Genomic DNA, 20016 nt, shown 5'->3' with positions numbered 1-20016 from the left:
GCCTCAAGAAGGACTCTTGGTCACGCTGAACAAACTCTGCCCCGTCCAAGCCCCGGCACTAAAGGAATCTGAGTCTATATTGGAGAAGTTAAAATCGCCCATCATAAAAACCCTGCTGTTTTTACATCTTCCCATAATCCGTTGACATATCAGTTCCTCCACTTCACACTGGCTGTTGGAAGATCTGTAGTACAACCCCAACATGTGATTGCACCATTCTTATTACTTGGTTCTACCTTTATGGCCTCATTGCATGATCCCACCAAGGTGTCCTCCCTCTGTTTGGCTGTGACATTCTCCCTAATCAGTAAAGCAACACCCTCACCTCTTTTGTTACCCTCTCTATCATGCCTGAAGCATTTAAATCCTGGAATGCTTAACTGCCAATCCTGTCCTTCTTTCATCCAAGTCTCCATAATTGCCTCAACATCATAATTCCAGGTAGTAATCCAAGCTTTAAATTCATCTGCATTACCTGTCATATACCTTACGTTAAAGCAAACACACCTCAGGCCATCTGTCCTGTCATGTTTTGTACACTCTCCCTGTGTTTTCTTTCTCTTAGCCTTACTGGACCCATTTTACTGAGTTGTCCACAGTCTGTTCTCCCTGACCCACTGCTGTGGATCCCACCACCCCCCACCTTATTAGTTTAAATCCATCCGAACTGGACGATCAGGTCTCCCCGCTAGGATGTTCGTGCCCTTCCAGTTAAGATGCAACCCGTCCCTTTTGTAAAGCTCCCATCTGCCATGGGAGAGATCCCAGTGGTCTAAAAATTTGAAGCCCTCTCTCCTGCACCAACTCTCAAGCCATTTATTAAGCTGCTCTATCTTCCTATTACTTGCCTCACTACCACGTGGCACAGGGAACATTCCTGAGAATACAACCCCGGAGATCCTGCATTTCAGCTGCCTTCCCAACTCCCTGAACTCATTTTGCAGGACAGCATTTTCCTTCCTACCTATGTTGTTAGTTCCAATGTGGACCACGACTACTGGCCTCCTGCTTCCTTGTGCCCTTGCAGTGCACAATGCAGTGCAGTGGGCCCTTGTGCCCGCTGAGAGATGTTCTTGACCCTGGCACCAGGGAGGCAACAGGCCATCCTGGAGTCTTGTTTGCAGTCACAGAAGTGCCTGACTGTACTCCTTACTATTGAATTCCCAACTACCACTGCACAGAATTGGAGCAGGTCAGGGGCAGACAACGCAACAGTGGCACCAACTTGACCCTCGCTGCTGTACAGCAGAGTCAGCAGTGGTGCCTGGCTACTGCTGTCATCATCCTCTGATACGCTGTCCTCCCCAACAGCATCTAAAACGATGTATTTGTTTGACAGAGGGAGGGGGACAGCCTCAGGGGTCTCCTGCTGTTTGTGACTGTCACCCATCTATCTTCCTCAACCTTTGGTGTGGTCACCTCCCTGGAACTCTGTCTATGATGCTCTCTGCCATATGCATGCTCCTAAGTGTGTCCACCTGACGCTCCAGTCGGTCTAAGCGATCTATTGGGAGCCTCATTTGTACGCACTTCCTGCAAATGTCACCCTTGTAACTCATAACTATGTCAAGGAACTATTTTTAAAGCAAATTTTTTTTTAAAACTAACCTCCTGAAAGGTTTCTTGAGTGCATTACTTCATGCCCGATTCTTGACAATTATACGCAAGAACAAGAAAGAGAAAGGTTCAAAAACAACACCATTTTGGGTGCAGTTTGAACCCAGATCACGAATGGTGCCCAAAGCAGAAATGCTTCTCCCCTTCACTTACATTGTATGAGAGGAAGAGGAAGTTCTTACAAGAATATGACTGACTCAATGGGCCAGATTTTTCGGCCTTGCTCAAACCGAAGCCAGAAATTCCCGCCCGACGACCACGGACATTTGTGTTGTCTGCTCCTCGCCCGCTCTTATTCCGTGGTGGGCAGGGCAGTAGAATTCCAGCGAATATTTCAAATGTCTCATAATAAGATGCAATATTATATTAGTGCAGAATAATTGTCTTGGTGAGGTAGATGAATACCATATCTCTGGCTGGAATTTTACTGTTCCGCCTGCCACGGAAATCAGAGCGGGCAAGGGGCAAACCATGGTAAAGTCTATTGACTTTGGGCGGGATATTATGGTTTCGGGACGAATGAGGCCATTAAATCTCACCCTCTCTCTCTCTCACACTCACTCTCTTCCTTACAAGCAACGCTCGAACAGTTGGTTGTTTCAGAAGAAGGCAGGTCCAATGATATCTGAACAACAGCAGTTTCTAAAAGTCATTTTTGATATGGGGAAATAGATACATCGCTTTAACTGGAACAGAATTGGCCGTGGGACCCCTTGCCTCACACGGAATGATTTGCCGACTTGTGATGAGTTTTGAATTGCACAACAGTTTCACCCAGGGATATTCTGGCTCATGTCCATCCAATGAAGACATGAAGAATAGTAATAATGTCATGCAGCCCCTCTGAGTGACTGACAGCAATTGCGACAGTAGGTGACAGTGATGTATAGCAATGGAATTACTGCAGATTCTCTGTCAAGCAAGAGGTATAAATCCGATGGTGCTGTGAAATAGTCTCCCGGGAATCGGCGCGGTTTGAATGACTCTTCCCATTTCTTCAAGACGTGCATGGCTGTGACTGTGTAACTAGTGAGTTACCCGAGCAATCCTGCTGTTTGTCTCTTGTGAAAATCTGCAACATTTCATCCTAGGAGAGTATGTTTGGCGCAGTTAAATGACTTTGAGTAAAGCACAGGCCGTAATTTAATCACAGCTGTCCTGGTTAGTCCTTTGTCATGTCATCAGAATCTACGAATTAGCCAATTGTATTCCCTCCTCCCTGCCTGAAGAGCTGTTGCGAGGTTATGATTTTTCTGATAGCCTTATTCAAGAAGGTATTCTGCTTATATCAGCCTGGATTGGGTTCCTGAGCTATTTCATTATCACTGAGAATCCCAAACCTATAAACATCTGCACTGGTGCATTGTCTAGGATAAAGGAGGAAGTTTATTCACTCATTGCTGGTGAGGTGCAGGTTAAACAATTACAGTAACCAACATTTTCGAATTGTCTGCTCCACCATTAGGTTAACTAGAAAAGGAGGTCCTCGTTCTAAGGGAAGAGGGCAGGCCACCCTCTCACCTGACTATGCCTGCCTGGGAGAAGGCTGCCTGTGAAGCCAGTATTCAACAGTGCAAGAAGCGATTGAATAATCTGATGTGCTCCACCAGAGTAAGTGAATCTTCTTCTCACTTCAACCTCGCACTCTGCTGAGGACTAAGGGTTAGAGTCTGCGGCGATGTCACATACTACCAGCAGAAGGCACATGTGCACTGACTGTCTGCCACAACCTCATGTAAAATCCTGCACAAACGATGTCTTAATCCCTTACTGGGACGGCTCAGAGCACACAGCAGGCGTGTGTACTTCTGAAATGCTCTTTTATCCATGGTGTTCACAGTCAATCCTTCTGTCTTTATGCAGGACAAGATCACCCAGAATCAATGGGAGAGAGACAAAACCAGACAGTGTACCCAGGGGGTGAAGAAAATTTCCTCCCATGAGAATCAGGCCACAGAGCTGGCTGGCAAGGACAGAGATCACTCCTGAGTAGAAGTGAGAGAATTCTCCCCAAAACAAGCCCGTGAATCTCCCTCCAGTAAATATCGGCCACTTGTGGATAGTTACAGTGCATGAGCCATAATTTAGGAGCCTGCCTCGTCAATCACTAATCATCTCTTTTCTCTATTTCAGCCAGCAGCAAGTAAAGGCAGAGGAAAAGTTTGAGCCTGAGTCCCCAGATGACCACACCAACTGCCGGATGAAGATCTGTACCTGTGTTCACCAACACTAATACTCAATGGTTCTTAGTCCTAGAATAGGCTTGGTGTCACTATCTGGTGATCACCTCATGGATACATGTCCAGAGCAGGCAGAGGCAGTGACAGTCTCTGACACTCAGCGGACTCCTAGATACCAGGCCCCCCCTGCTAAGCTCGAGTCCAATTGTGAACCTCTCGAAGCTGAGAAAAATGTTGGAGATGCAGAGACACAACAGGTGATCAAGAAGGCAAATGGGATGTTGGCCTATAACGCAAGGGGGATAGAATATAAAAGCAGAGATGTCTTGCTGCATCTGTACAGGGCATTGGTGAGGCCGCAGCTGGAATACTGTGTGCAGTATTGGTCCCCTTATTTGCGGAAGGATATATTGGCCTTGGAGGGAGTGCAGAGAAGGTTCACCAGGTTGATACCAGAGATGAGGGGTGTTGATTATGAGGAGAGACTGAGCAGATTGGGTTTGTACTCGTTGGAATTTAGAAGGCTGAGGGGGGATCTTATAGAGACCTATAAGATAATGAAGGGGCTGGATAGGGTAGAGAGGGAGAGATTCTTTCCACTTAGAAAGGAAGCTAGAACTAGAGGGCACAGCCTCAAAATAAAGGGGGGTCAGTTTAGGACAGAGTTGAGGAGGAACTTTTTCTCTCAGAGGGTGGTGAATCTCTGGAATTCTCTGCCCACTGAAGTGGTGGAGGCTACCTCGTTGAATATGTTTAAATCACGGATAGATGGATTCCTGATCGGTAAGGGAAGTAGGGGTTATGGGGATCAGGCGGGTAAGTGGAACTGATCTACTTCAGATCAGCCATGATCTTATTGAATGGCGGGGCAGGCTTGAGGGGCTAGATGGCCTACTCCTGCTCCTATTTCTTATGTTCTTATGTTCTTACATCAGGCAGAGTTGTCAGAGGCCATCCTTAAACTGGGACAAAGGATGCAGGAGTCCAGTCAGGTTCTGTCTGATGTCTTGACCCTGGTATGCGAGTGTATCAAAGTCTCCATGGTGGCAGTTGCCTTAAAGACCCAGGTTTTGATTTGATTTGATTTATTGACACATGCATTGGGGATACAGTGAAAAGTATTGTTTCTTGCGTGCTATACAGACAAAACATACCGCTCATAGAGTAAATAGGAGAGAAGGAAAGGAGAGGGTGCAGAACATAGTGTTGCAGTCATAGCTGGTATAGAGAAAGATCAGCTTAATATATGGTAGGTCCATTCAAAAATCTAATGGCAGCAGGGAAGAAGCTGTTCTTGAGTCGCTTGGTGCATGTCCTCAGACTTTTGTATCTTTTTCCCAACGGAAAGAAGGAAGAAGGTGGAAGAGAGTATGTCCGGGGTGCATGGGGTCCTTGATTATGTTGGCTGCATTTACGAGGCAGCGGGAAGTGTAGACGGAGTTAATGGATAGGAGGCTGGTTTGCGTGATGGACTGGGCTTCGTTTGCAACCCTTTGTAGTTTCTTGCAGTCTTGGGCAGAGCAAGAGCCATACCAAGCTGTGATACAACCAGAAAGAATGCTTTCTATGGTGCATCTGTAAAAATTGGTGAGAGTCTTAGCGGACATGCCAAATTTCCTTCGCCTCCTGAGAAAGTAGAGGTGTTGGTGGGCAGTAGCTGCAGTAGTTTCTGCCGGATTTGTGTTCAGACCTACACATCATTGCTCGAGCCATAGGTACATTCCAGCAGCGGCTAGACGAGTGGGAGGCAGCACACCTCGACCTGTCTCCAGATGTTCCTTATCCTCAGGGAGGCACTCTCGGGCACACAGAGTGAGAAGGAGTCTCAGCCAGAAGCTTTATGGGCATCCATCCAGACACACCAAGGGTATCCTTCGGCTCCAATCCATCACGCAAACCATCATCCCATCCATTGACTCTGTCGGCGTTTCCTGCTGCCTCGGCAAAGCAGCCAGCATAATTAAGGACCCCACGCACCCCGGACATTCTCTCTTCCACCTTCTTCCGTCAGGAAAAAGATACAAAAGTCTGAGGTCACATACCAACCGACTCAAGAACAGCTTCTTCCCGGCTGCCATCAGACTTTTGAATGGACCTACCTCGCATTAAGTTGATCTTTCTCTGCACCCTAGCTATGACTGTACCACTACATTTTGCACTCTCTCCTTTCCTTCTCTATGAACGGTATGCTTTGTCTGTATACAACACTTTTCACTATATACTAATACATGTGGCAGTAATAAATCAAATCAAATCGAAAACTTGATGGCTAAGGAAGGTGGATTCATAACACAGTCAAACAGGTTGAATGTGTCAATCTGCAAATCCTTCCAAACATGCTAATGGCTGGCAGTAAGAGAGGGAGATAGCCCAGGTCAGCTATGCTTGATATGGAGTGGTACCCCACCAGCTACAAGCCCCTGGTGACAGACCAGTGACCTGTTCCAGGAATATCTAGCTGTGGAAGCAGATGAAAGTTTGTCTTACATAAGAACATAAGAACTAGGAGCAGGAGTCGGCCACTTGGCCCCTCGAGCCTGCTCCGCCATTCAATAAGATTATGACTGATCTTTTTGTGGACTCAGCTCCACTTACCTGCCCGCTCACCGTAACCCTTAATTCCTTTACTGTTCAAAAATTTATCTATCCTTGCCTTAAAAATATTCAATGAGGTAGCCTTAGCTGCTTCACTGGGCAGGGAATTCCACAGATTCACAACCCTTTGTGTGAAGAAGTTCCTCCTCAACTCAGTCCTAAATCTGCTTCCCCTTATTTTGAGGCTAGTTGTAGTTTCACCCGCCAGTGGAAACAACTTCCCTGCTTCTATCTTATCTATTCCCTTCATAATCTTAAATGTATCTATAAGATTTCCCCTCATTCTTCTGAATTCCAATGAGTGTAGCCCCAGTCTACTCAGTCTCTCCTCATAAGTCATAGAAATCATAGAAACCCTACAGTGCAGAAGGAGGCCATTCGGCCCATCGAGTCTGCACCGACCACAATCCCACCCAGGCCCTACCCCCACATATTTACCTGCTAATCCCTCTAACCTACGCATCTCAGGACTCTAAGGGGCAATTTTTTTTTAACCTGGCCAATCAACCTAACCCGCACATCTTTGGACTGTGGGAGGAAACCGGAGCACCCGGAGGAAACCCACGCAGACACGAGGAGAATGTGCAAACTCCACACAGACAGTGACCCGAGCCGGGAATCGAACCCAGGTCCCTGGAGCTGTGAAGCAGCAGTGCTAACCACTGTGCTACCGTGCCGCCCCTCTCAACCCTCTCAACCCTCTCAACTCCGGAATCAACCTCGTGAATCTCCTCTGCACCCCCTCCAGTGCCAGTATATCCTTTCTCAAGTAAGGAGACCAAAACTGTACACAGTACTCCAGGTGTGGCCTCACCAGCACCTTATACAGCTGCAACATAATCTCGCTGTTTTTAAACTCCATCCCTCTAGCAATGAAGGACAAAATTCCATTTGCCTTCTTAATTACCTCCTGCACCTGCAAACCAACTCCTTGAGATTCCTGCACAAGGACACCCACGTCCCTCTGCACAGCAGCATGCTGCAATTTTTTACCATTTAAATAATCGTCCATTTTGCTGTTATTCCTACCAAAATGGATGACCTCACATTTACCAACATTGTACTCCACCTGCCAGACCATCGCCCACTCATTTAGATTATCTATATCCCTTTGCAGACTTTCAGCGTCCTCTGCACACTTTGCTCTTCCACCCATCTTAGTGTCATCTGCGAATTTTGACACATGACACATGGTCCCCAACTCCAAATCATCTATGTAAATCGTAAATAATTGCGGCCCCAACACTGATCCCTGAGGCACACCACTAGTCACTGATCGCCAACCAGAAAAACACCCATTTACCCCCACTCTTTGCTTTCTGTTAGTTAACCAATCCTCTATCCATGCTAATACATTACCCGTAACACTGTGCACCTTTATCTTATGTCGCAGTCTTTGGTGCGGCACCTTGTCAAATGCCTTCTGGAAATCCAGATACACCACAACCACAGGTTCCCCATTGTCCACTGCACATGCAGTGTTCTCAAAGAATTCCACCAAATTAGTCAAACATGACCTGCCCTTCATGAACGCATGTTGCGTCTTACCAATGGGACAATTTATATCCAGATGTCTCGCTATATCTCGATGTCTTAGCGCACCACTAGGTACAGGAAGAGAATTGAAATGAAGAGTTGGGAAACAAACCATTCTAATTTGGAGAGGGAACTTGATTCCAATGAGTGAGCCTTTAAATGAGCATTCATGAGATGTAAATGAATGTAAATGTGGACGAGCAGGGAACCCGACTCTGCCTTTAACCCCCCATCAAAATCCAGACAACAAAACTCCAACCCCATTTCTTATCTGACTTTTTCCATCCTCTCCAAAATTAGCCCCCCCACCCCCCGCCTGAATTCCTGCTGCTGGCGCGAGTGGAAAATTCCACCCCAAATCTTTTTTGCCTCCCAAACTCATAGTGGTAGCCATTCCTGCTGGGGTGAATTAACTTGGAACAAATTAGCAATAAAGTCTTCAGTCTGTGTGGTTTAGTATGAGCAGCAGCTACAGTACTGGAGCAGCTCGAAACCATGTTTTTATTCAGCGTATATAATTTGGTGATTCTTGCCCTTTGATTTTGGCTTCATTGGTAGAATAAAATTTGAGGAAAAAATGGTTTTAAATGTGAGGGGAGAGTGCATGCTGTGGTTAGGGTTACCAATTCCCTTTGGAGGTAGTGTGGCATGATCTCCCACCCCCCCATAACCAAACCCACCTAGTCTTTACTGCCCGTGTCCAATATTTTTATAACAAATAAACTTCTTTGATTTGATTTATTTTTGTCATGTATTCGTATTGGTAGACAGTGAAAAGTATTGTTTCTTGCGTGCTATACAGCCAAAGATACCATTCATAGGGAAGGAAAGGAGAGGTTGCAGAATGTAGTGTTACAGTCATAGCTGGAGTGTAGATAAAGATCAACTTAACGCGAGGTAGGCCCATTTAAAAGTCTAATGGCAGCAGGGAAGAAGCTGTTCTTGAGTCGGTTGGTACGTGTCCTCAGACTTTTGTATCTTTTTTCCACCAGAAAAGGTGAAAGAGAGAATATCCGGGATGCGTAGGGTCTTGAGTTATGCTGGCTGCTTTTTCGAGGCAGCAGGAAGTATAGACAGTATCAATGGGTGGGAGGCTGGTTTGAGTGATGGACTGGGCTTCATTCACGACCCTTTGTAGTTTCTTGTGGTCTTGGGCAGAGCAGGAGCCATACTAAGCTGTGATCCAAGCAGAAAGAATGCTTTCTATGGTGCACCTGTAAAAGTGGGTGAGAGTCATAGTGGACATGCCAAATTTTCTTTGTCTCCTGAGAAAGTCGAGGCATTGGTGAGTTTTCTTAACTATAGTGTCAAAGAAAAGGAAAGGGAAATTGCTCCAACGATCTTTCTCTTGGGTCTCAGCACTGTCCAGCAGGAATCTTTACTCTCTGAAGAATCCAGGATAATCCTGGAGGATTTTGACACCCCTGAGGTGGATGATTTTTCTTGCCTGGAAAGGATGTTAAGGGCCATGAAGCCAAGGCGGGTAACTGGAGTTAAGATCAAGGCCAGACATCTTTTAATTGAATGATGGATCAGATTTGAGGAAATAAATGGCCGACTCCAGTTCCTCTGCCCTAATGCTAGACCTGGCGTACTCTGAGCCCTCTAGACAAAAAAGCAACTGTCAGTCTTTTGGGAGGTAGCTTGTGCCACTGTGGTAAAGAAAGTGTTTAATATCACTTCAGTGTGCCTGAAGGAGGAAGAATCAAACTGATCAAGATTTTATTCCCTGTTCCTTCCATGCTTATTATCCCTTTTGTTAAGTATCTGTCAGTGTGGGACTGCATGGGGCTCAGCAGCAATACTCCCATGGTCAGATTGCAAACCGTCACCAACAAACTGGGTTTGCATATGATGAATGGACACTTGGGCGAGATACTAGAATCATAGAATCCCTACAGTGCAGAAGGAAGCCGTCTGACCCATCGAGCCTGCACTGATCACAATCCCAACAAGGCCCTATCCCCATAACCTCACGTATTTACCCTGCTAATCCCCCTGATACTAAGGGGCAATTTAACATGGCCAATCACCCTAATCCCCGCATCTTTGGAATGTGGGAGGAAACCGGAACATCCAGAGGAAACCCACGCAGAATAGGGGAGAACGTGAAAACTCCACACAGACAGAGGCTAGAATTGAACCTGGATCCCTGGCACCGTGAGGCAGCAGTGCTAACCACTGTGCCACCGTGCCACCAGGTACTGCAGGAATGCCAGTGTCTAGGGACCCAGTAAGAGTTGCACCTTCAGGAGAAGGGTGTGGGGGCAGATCTGCAGGGCCGATGCAGAATAGCAAGTGACTGCTGGGATGCAGGGTTGTGAGAACGGTGGTAAAGCAGGTGGTTCGAGTGGGTAGGATATGAAAGAATATAGCTGGTATGATTGCCTGCAGAGGGATCACAATGTATGCACAGGTCAAGAATAGATAGAGAAATTGGACATGAAAAGGCAGTCTACAATATTACTAACAGTTTCACTATAGAGCGTGAAAAGAGTTACACTGGAGTTTGTCAGTGTGAATCTGTCTGGACAATACCAGAGTTCAGGTGGTTTCATTTTGGAGCCATGCAATTCAGTATTTGATGGGAATTAAATTTGCTTCATATTTCTAATAGCCCTGCAGGAACCACGCCTCTCTTGTACTGAGAAGCTGCAGATTTTGTTGAACATTTCTTTTAATTTATAACTGTTGTCAGATTAAAAATGACATGGAACTCATTGCCCCCTGCCTACCTCTCTGTTTACAATATTTTGAGAGTTGAAAATTTTAAAAACATGTAGGCAGCACGGTGGCACAGTGGTTAGCACTGCTGCCTCACAGCGCCAGGAACCCAGGTTCAATTCCGGCCTCGGGTCACTGTCTGTGTGGAGTTTGCACATTTTCCCTCAGTGTACCTGAACAGGCGCTGGAATGTGGCAACTAGGGGAGTTCCACAGTAACTTCATTGAAAGCCTATGAGTGTCCTAGCACTGACAAGGAGAAACATTCTTTTATTTTCCTGACATGCAGGCATCGCTGGCTAGGCCAGTATTTATTGCTAATCTCTAACTGACCTTGAGAAGGTGGTCATGAGCTTCATTCTTGAACTGCTGCAAGCCCATGTGGTGTAGGTACACCCACAGTGCTGTTAGACAGGGAGTTCCAGGACTTTGACCCAGCAACAGTGAAGGAATGCCGATATAATTCTTAAATCAGGGTGGTGAGCGACTTGGAGGGCAACATGCAAGTGGTGGTGCATCTGCTGCCTTTGTCCTTCGAGATGGTGGAGGTTGCTGTTTGGAAGGTGCTATCGAAGGAGCCTTGGTGAGATGCCGCAGTGGTGAAGGGAGTGAATGCGTCAATTGATGGATGAGTTGCCAGTCAAGTGGGCTGCTTTGTCCTGGAAAGTGTCGAGCTTCTTGAGTGTTGTTGGAGTTGCACTCATCCAGGCAAGTGGAGAGCATTCCATCACACTCCTGACTTGTGCCTTGTAGAGGGTGGACAGGCTTTGGGGAGTCAGGAGATGAGTTAGTCATTGCAGAATTCCCAGCATCTGCCCTGCTCATGTTGCCACAGTATATACATGGATGGTCCTGATCAGAATGTGGATTTGCACAAGCAACAGCAAGTATCAGGCTACGGAGAAATGGAATGATCAAAAATCCCAAATAAGAAATGATCAATTTTGAAAATAAAGGTGAAAAATATGGTATAAATTGTTGCAACGACAAGTAAAATTTGTCGGGAAATTAATCCAAGTTACTTAAACGTTGTCCATGTAAAGGGAGCAAAGGTAAAATAGGTTTAACTCAAAATGGTTCCACAGTAATCCATCCAAACATTGGTATAAATCAACAACAGCTACAAATACAGGCCCCAGAGAGACTATTAAATCCTTATCCGTTATCTGTAAAGCAATATTACATGCCACTGGGGAACATCTTTTCAATTTCAGATATCTGATAGCTCATCCCATCAGAACCAATTGAAAATGTGAAATTCATTCAGACCAGCTGTCTGCAGACGAACCAATCCTGATGCAAAAATAGCAGCTTTACCGCAACAGCTGCAAATGATAAATTTATAAAGTGAACAGGAAGCCATTGTGCGCGATATTTCGGTTAATATATATACGCCTCATTATATAGATCATTTGCATTAATGACTGGAATTGTCCATTCTCACACGCTCCGCTAACACTGCCAGCGAGGACGGAGAATTTGACGCTCAGCCAAATCTCTTCGCTGCAGCGGGACCGGAGAATCCCAGCCATGGGCGAAGTCGGAGAATCGGGCCCAATAATACTGCAGGATTTGGACTGACAGGTATTTCATCCAAACTTTTATCATTAAAGGATGAAACAACTAAACCAATCCCTTTGTAGGGCAGCACTGAAGACAATTAACCATCTGAGTGGGATTAAATTAACAGATCATTTAAGGAAATAAGTTTCATAGTTAGGACATAAGAACTAGACTATTCAAAGCCCCCGAAATAGCAGACAAAAAGTGTAACCACATTTTGGCCAACTGTTCACCATCTGCCATATTAAAACAAGAGGCATCCTTTACCTATGTCTGAAGCCAAGGGGAAAGAAGGCTGCAGGCACGGTGGCACAGTGGTTAATGCTGCTACCTTACAGTGCTAGAGACCTGGGTTCAATTCCAGCCTTGGGTGACTGCCTGTATGGAGTTTGTACATTCCCCCTGTGTATGCGTGGGTTTCCTCCAAAAGACATGCGGGTTAAATGGATTTGATTATCACCATTTTACATTGTGACCATTCTTCAAGTGTCACTTTTATCAGTAAGCCCCTTACCCTCTCACAGTAACAGGCCTTTACAAACAGGGCTTATCCTGAATTGTATTGTGCACAGTTCTGATCCCCTTATTTGAGAAAAGATGTAGTGGCATTGGAGGCAGTTCAAACGAGGTTCACGCGATTGATTCCAGAGATGAGGGGTTTTTCGTACGAAGAGAGATTGAACAGTTTAGGCCTACGGGGATGAAGTAGAAAGGGACGAGAGCTTCAAGTTTTCAGGCGTCCAGATCACCAACAACCTGTCCTGGTCCCCCCATGCCGACACTATAGTTAAGAATGCCCACCAATACGTCTACTTTCTCAGAAGACTAAGGAAATTTGGCATGTCAGTTACGACTTTCACCAATCTTTACAGATGCACTGTGGAAAGCATTCTTTCTGGTTGTATCACAGCTTGGGTATGGCTCCTGCTCTGCCCAAGACCGCAAGGAACTACAAAAGTTTGTGGATGTAGCCCAATCCATCACGCAAACAAGCCTCCCATCCATTGACTCTGTCTACACTTCCCGCTGCCTCGGCAAAGCAGCCAGCATAATTAAGGACCCCATATACCCCGGACATTCTCTCTTCCACCTTCTTCCTTCGGGAAAAAGATACAAAAGTCTGAGGTCATGTACCAACCAACTCAAGAACAGCTTCTTCCCTGCTGCTGTGAGACTTTTGAATGAACTTACCTTGCATTAAGTTGATCTTTCTCTACACCCTAGCTATGACTGTAACACGACATTCTGCACGCTCTCGTTTCCTTCTCTATGAACGGTATGTTTTGCCTGTATGGCGCGCAGAAACAATATTTTTCACTGTATGCTAATACATGTGACCATAATAAATCAAATCAAATCAAATCAAATACACTCTCTGGAATTTAGAAGAATGAGGGTGATGCGCGTTATCACACACGAGGCTTGAGATGCTCAAGGAAATAAAGGCTTTTATTTACTATTACAACGAAGCTACCATATATAGTACACGATCCCAGACTGAGGGGTCCCAGACAGAGCAGTGACCTTTATACCTCTCCCAGGAGGCGGAGCCCGACTGGGATGCACCATAATAACTATAATACAGGTGTAACAGCCCAACCCTAACCCCAACAGCAACATATATACATACTCGTAGTACTGGCCAGACCCTGGCTCAGTACTACCTAGTGGGAACCAACGATGGTTCACCACATTCACCCCTCCTTTGAAGACAAAGGCCGGCGGGGTACAAAAAAAAACAGAATAATTTGTCATCAGTCTATAAGTTCAGACGGTCAGGGGGACCGCACCGTCGTTGTGACCTCCTCAACACCGGTGATGACGCCGGAGTAGGCACTCGCGGTGGCGTTCTCCCCAAGGCGATGTCCAACGGTTCCTCCACAGTCTCACGGGCCGGCTGACCCCGAGGTGATGATAATCCGTTGAGTTCCGACACGCCCTGAAGTGGTGACCATCTCCTGGACTCAGGCAAGCTGTACACGGGAGTAAAAGGGTTAAGTAATGGTCCCGATGCTGCCCGCGCCGTGTCAGGAGGGGAAACAATAGTTGGGGGGTCTCTAACAGGAGGTATGGGAGCGACAGGGGTTTCTTCATCCCCTGCTGGCGCCAGGTCTCGAATCGAGACCGTGTCCTCTCGCCCGTCAGGGTATGCCACATAGGCATACTGAGGGTTGGCGTGGAGGAGATGGACCTGTTCGACCAACGGGTCAGACTTGCGGACCCTTACATGTCGCCGCAGGAGGACAGGTCCTGAGTACGTCAACCAAGACGGTAATGAGGTCCCAGAGGAAGACTTCCGAGGGAATGAAAACAGCCTCTCATGGGGAGTAGCGTTGGTTGCCGTACACAGGAGTGAGCGTATGGAGTGGAGCGCATCAGGGAGCACCTCTTGCCAACGGGAGACTGGAAGGGCTTTTTGACTTCAACGCCAGTAAGACAGCCTTCCAGACTGTAGCATTCTCACGTTCCACCTGTCCGTTACCCCTCGGGTTGTAGCTCGTGGTTCTACTAGAGGCAATCCCGTATGAGAGCAGGTATTGCCTCAAGTCATCGCTCATGAACGACGAGCCCCTATCGCTGTGAATGTAGCAGGGGTACCCGAACAGAGTAAAAAGATCACGGAATGCCTTGATAACCGTGGCAGCGGATGTATCAGAGCAGGGAATGACAAAAGGGAATCTCGAGTACTCATCAATGATGTTGAGGAAGTACACATTCCGATGTGTCGAGGGAAGGGGGCCTTTAAAATCGACACTCAGTCTTTCGAAGGGACGAGTGGCCTTGACTCGTTGTGCCCGGTCAGGTCGGTAAAAGTGCGGTTTGCATTCCGCGCATACCCGACAACTTCTCGTTATGGACCTGACATCCTCCACCGAGTAGGGCAGATTGCAGGCTTTTACGAAGTGGTAGAGCCGAGTGACCCCAGGATGGCATAGGTCATTATGGAGAGCCTGCAAACGGTCCTCCTGTATACTGGTGCATGTTCCACGCGACAGGGCATCCGAGGGCTCGTTGAGTTTCCCTGGACGATACATGATGTCGTAATTATAGGTGGAGAGTTCGATTCTCCACCTCAAGATCTTGTCGTTCTTGATCGTGCCCCGCAGCGTGTTATTGAACATGAACGCCACGGACCGCTGGTCCGTGATCAGGGTGAACCGTTTTCCCGCCAAGTAATGGCGCCAATGCCTGACGGCCTCCACAATGGCCTGGGCCTCCTTTTCCACCGCTGAATGTCGAATTTCGGGGCCTTGGAGGTTGCGGGAAAAAAAGGCGACGGGCCTGCCCGACTGGTTAAGTGTGGCGGCCAGGGCGAAATCAGATGCATCGCTCTCCACCTGAAAGGGGATGGACTCATCAACAGCGTGCATCGTTGCTTTCGCGATGTCGGCTTTATGTATCAAAGGCCAATCGAGCCTCTGGTGTTAGGGGAAAAGAGGTGGACTTGATGAGCGGACGGGCTTTGTCCGCGTAATTGGGAACCCACTGTGCGTAGTAAGAGAAGAAGCCTAAGCATCTTCTCAGTGCTTTTGCGCTAGTGGGCAGGGGAAGTTCAAGGAGGGGACGCATACGGTCTGGATCAGGGCCAATGACCCCGTTTTCCACCATGTATCCGAGGATGGCTAAACGGTACGTACGAAATACACACTTCTCCCTGTTGTAGGTCAGATTCAGGCGAGATGCAGTGCGCAGGAACTTAAGGAGATTTGTGTCGTGGTCCTGCTTGTCATGGCCGCAGATGGTGACGTTATCCAGGTACAGGAAGGTAGCCCGCAGTCCGTTACGGTCCACCATTCGGTCCATAGCACGCTGGAAGACCGAGACCCCATTGGTGACACCAAAAGGAACCCTGAGAAAGTGATACAAGCGACCATCCGCCTCAAAAGCCGTGTATTGTCGGTCCTCTGGGCGAATGGTGAGTTGGTGATAGGCAGACCTGATGTCTATGGTGGAGAACACCCGGTACTGCGCAATCTGGTTGACCATGTCAAATATGCGCGGGAGGGGATACGCATCCAGCTGCGTGTATCTATTAATGGTCTGACTATAGTCAATGACCATCCGGGGTTTGTTCCCACTCTTGGCGCGTTGGGCAATTTGGAGGCTGCTGTTCTCCCACTGAAAGCGGAGGGAGTGGCCCACCGTAGTGTAGGGTTACACTCCTTCAAGTGGACCATGAAATTTAGTCCGAGGAGTATTGGCGCGCAAAGGTGCGGTAACACCAGGAGCTTGAAACGTTCGTAAACCGTGCCCTGCACCGTTAAATTTACCACGCAATTCCCTAGCACGGTGACAGACCAGGACCTTGATGCCTTCAAAATCGTCTGTTTGACAGGTTGGATCTGGAGGCCACACCGCTTCACAGCGTCTGGGTGAATACAACTCTCAGTGCTCCCGCTGTCAAACAGACAATAAATCACGTGTTTGTTTACCTGAATGTCCATCATAGACTTGTCGAGTCTGTGAGGCTTGGCCTGGTCCAGGATGATCGACGCCACCGTTGGTTCGTGAGCGCCACTGCAGGCAGCTGAGATAGATGAAGGTGACCCCTGCTGGTCGTTCGCGGTCGGTACTGATCAACATGGCTGCTCCCATAGGTCGCACGTGGGCGATGGCGCCAAAATCAGTGACCCCTGGTGGTCGCGCATCTCTTGCGACTCCGTCGACTGTAATGGAGGCGTCCTGGCCTCACACGTGGACGAAACCCTCGACGATGCCGACGATGAAGAACCAGGCTCCGGGGAGTCGCAGGCCGCACTGCTGTTCCTGGAAGTAAGTTTGGATCGATATACCTTCGAATCGTGCCCCTTCTTACCGCAGGCGGAGCACAACACAGCTTTAGCGGGACATCGCTGCCGAGTGTGCTTCACTCCCCCACAGAAGTAACTTCGCGGGTCGCCTGGAGCTGCTGCCGTCGTCAGGCCCGAGTGTGGGCACGCCATCACGCAGCTTTTCGAACCCAAGGGACGAGGAGGGATCAGCGACTGCTCCTGCCACGTTGTCTCCACGTGGTCTTCGGGATACAATACTAGGCGTTTGGAGGCCGTCTCCAACGTATCCGCTAGTTCTATCGACTTAGTGAGATCAAGATTACCTTGCTCCAACAGTCTGAGTCGGATATAAGATGATCCGATTCCCGCCACAAACGCATCTCGAGCGAGGTCGTTCATGTTCTGGTCTGCCGACACTGCTTTGCAGTTACAGCCCCTGGCTAGCTGTAGGAGCTCGTTCGCGTACTCTTCTGTTGTTTCGCCGGGCTGCTGTCGTCGAGTGGCTAAGAGGTATCGAGCATGCATCTCGTTTGGCGGTTTAATTTAACGCTTCTTAAGAAGCTCGAGGGCCCTTGTGTAGTCGGTGGCCGCACGAATCGCGAGATATACGGTGTCACTTACCCTCGCGTGGAGGACCCGGAGTCTGTCGTCGTCTGTGGTGACCGCTGCGGAGGCTGCAAGGTAGTCCTCAAAACATTTCAACCAGTGGTCGAAGGTGTTAGAGGCGCCTGCCGCACGTGGATCCAGTGTAAGACGTTCAGGTTTTAACATTTGCTCCACACTCTCTGTATCGTTTTCTTTTTTTTTAACGACGAGAGTTTAATTAATAGTAAATAAAATTGATGCGCGTTATCACACACGAGGCTTGAGATGCTCAAGGAAATAAAGACTTTTATTTACTATTACAATGAAGCTATCATGTATATTACACGATCCCAGACTGAGGGGTCCTAGACAGAGCAGTGACCTTTATACCTCTCCCAGGAGGCGGAGCCCGACTGGGATGTACCATAATAACTATAATACAGGTGTAACAGCCCAACCCTAACCCCAACAGCAACATATATACATACTCGTAGTACTGGCCAGACCCTGGCTCAGTACTACCTAGTGGGAACCAACGATGGTTCACCACAGAGGGGAGATCAAATTGAGGTATACAAGATGATAAAAGGCATGGATAAAGTAGACGTGGAGCGGATGCTTCCTCTTGTGGGCCATTTAGCACGAGAGGTCCTGGATAAGGGGTAGCAAATTTAAAACAGAGTTGAGGAGAAACTATTTCTCCCAAAGGGTTGTGACCTAACCTGCAGTCCTAAATGATCACCATCAAAGAGCCAAGATTTTAAAAGGCTACTTACCTTAATGTGTAGCCAGAAGAAGCAAGAGTGTTGAGTGGGAGTGTTCCTCTAGGCTCCACTCTGTCTCCCATCAGATTACTTCCCCCCACATCGAAAGATGTGCGGGTTAGGTTGATTGGCCATGATAAATTGTCCCTCAGTGTCAGGGGGGGTATTAGGGTAAATATGCGGGGTTACGGAGATAGGACCTGGGTGGGATTGTTGTCGGTGCAGACTCAATGAGCCAAATGTCCTCATTCGGCATTGTAGATTCTATGATTCTATGATCTGCCCAACCTCCCCCTCTACCAGTACCCACCAAGGGCTGCTACCTGTGTCATGATACTGTGCCTTTAAGAAGTATATTTGAGCCATGTTCTTGTACAGCATGTTTCTAGCACTCTCTTCCATTTTATCGGTGCTGTTTGGTCTACAACCATATCCTGTACTGTTGTTGCAGCAGCACAAATGTTTCTAATGGCTAGAATCTGAACTAATGCTGTTCTGCTGTTTTCCCCTGGGATTTTGCAGAGTGGGGCTTCATTGGGATGATTGGCAGGTATGGTCATGTGATGGGGAAAGCTGGGTTTTTCACAGAATATATTCAAATCTAGATGCTGCTTTTGAATAAAGAGAGAGCAGGGTCTCTCTTTTCCCCTCTCTGAAGTTGGACTCAGGAATCTGCCAGGAGGTAAGTTCCTTTTTTGGAGATTCTGCTGTATGGGAGTGGATCTTTCTCTGAGAGTTGCCCTATTGGAAGCTGCAGAGGGAGAGATATCCTTTTCTGTCCCTAGGCTATGGAGACTGGGAGCTGCGGGAGGCTGTGTTTGCTTCTCTGAAGTTTTGCTGCTTTGAGGATATATCCTTTTCTGAAAATTGCTGCCTGGACTTCTGTCAGGAATGTGCTAGTTCTGAAGCAGGGTGTAAAGTTAAAGTAACGTTTATTTATTAGTCACAAGTAAGGCTTATATTAGCACTGCAATGAAGTTACTGTGAAATTCCCCGAGTCGCCACAGTCCGGCGCCTGTTCGGGTCAATGCACCGAACCAGCACGCCTTTCAGAATGTGGGAGGAAACCGGAGCACCCGGAGGAAACCCACACAGACACGGGGAGAATGTGCAAACTCAACATAGACAGTGACCCAAGTCGGGAATCAAACCTGGGTCCCTAGCGCTGTGAGGCAGCAGTGCTAACCACTGTGCCACAGTGCTATGGGGCATTGCCTTACATTGGAACTCATGATGTGGAGATGCAACCTGGTGTTGTGAGACTTCTTACTGTGTTTACCTTGGAACAACAGAGGTAGTTAGCTGTGTCATGTTGAAGTTTTGTAATTGCTAAAAGTTATACTAATTCTTTTTGTTATATTCTGTGTTCTTTACTAAACTTTGTTTGATAAAAGCTTCCTCGTGGGTCACTTGAGTCAAACCTGGAGTGGAACACCTTATGCTCACCCATGCCAAAATTAAATGTAAACTTAGGGTCCAGGCTAACTTCACAAAACACCTTAGAGGCCTTGGCCTGGGTCTTAGCATCTGGAAGTGAAATCCTCTTCTCTGGGGATGCTGAACAGTGTCTGCAGCTCAGAGCACTCATGTGAATGAGGCCTGAGGCCTAATATTAGGTAAAGGCTGTGAGGCTATCAATTCCAGCATGTTGTATGTACGCTGCATCTAGTTAATGCAAGCA

The 20016-nt window shown here is 47.5% G+C and overlaps 1 pseudogene; it reads left to right on the top strand.

The window, feature by feature from the left end:
- The window catches only part of LOC144508893 (dynamin-like GTPase OPA1, mitochondrial), a 162521-nt pseudogene that overhangs the window by 68717 nt on the left and 73788 nt on the right, over window positions 1-20016 (top strand).

Source organism: Mustelus asterias, chromosome 21 (assembly GCF_964213995.1).
Source record: "Mustelus asterias chromosome 21, sMusAst1.hap1.1, whole genome shotgun sequence".
Taxonomy (NCBI): Eukaryota; Metazoa; Chordata; class Chondrichthyes; order Carcharhiniformes; family Triakidae; genus Mustelus; species Mustelus asterias.
This window is presented reverse-complemented; position numbering and strand designations above follow the sequence as displayed.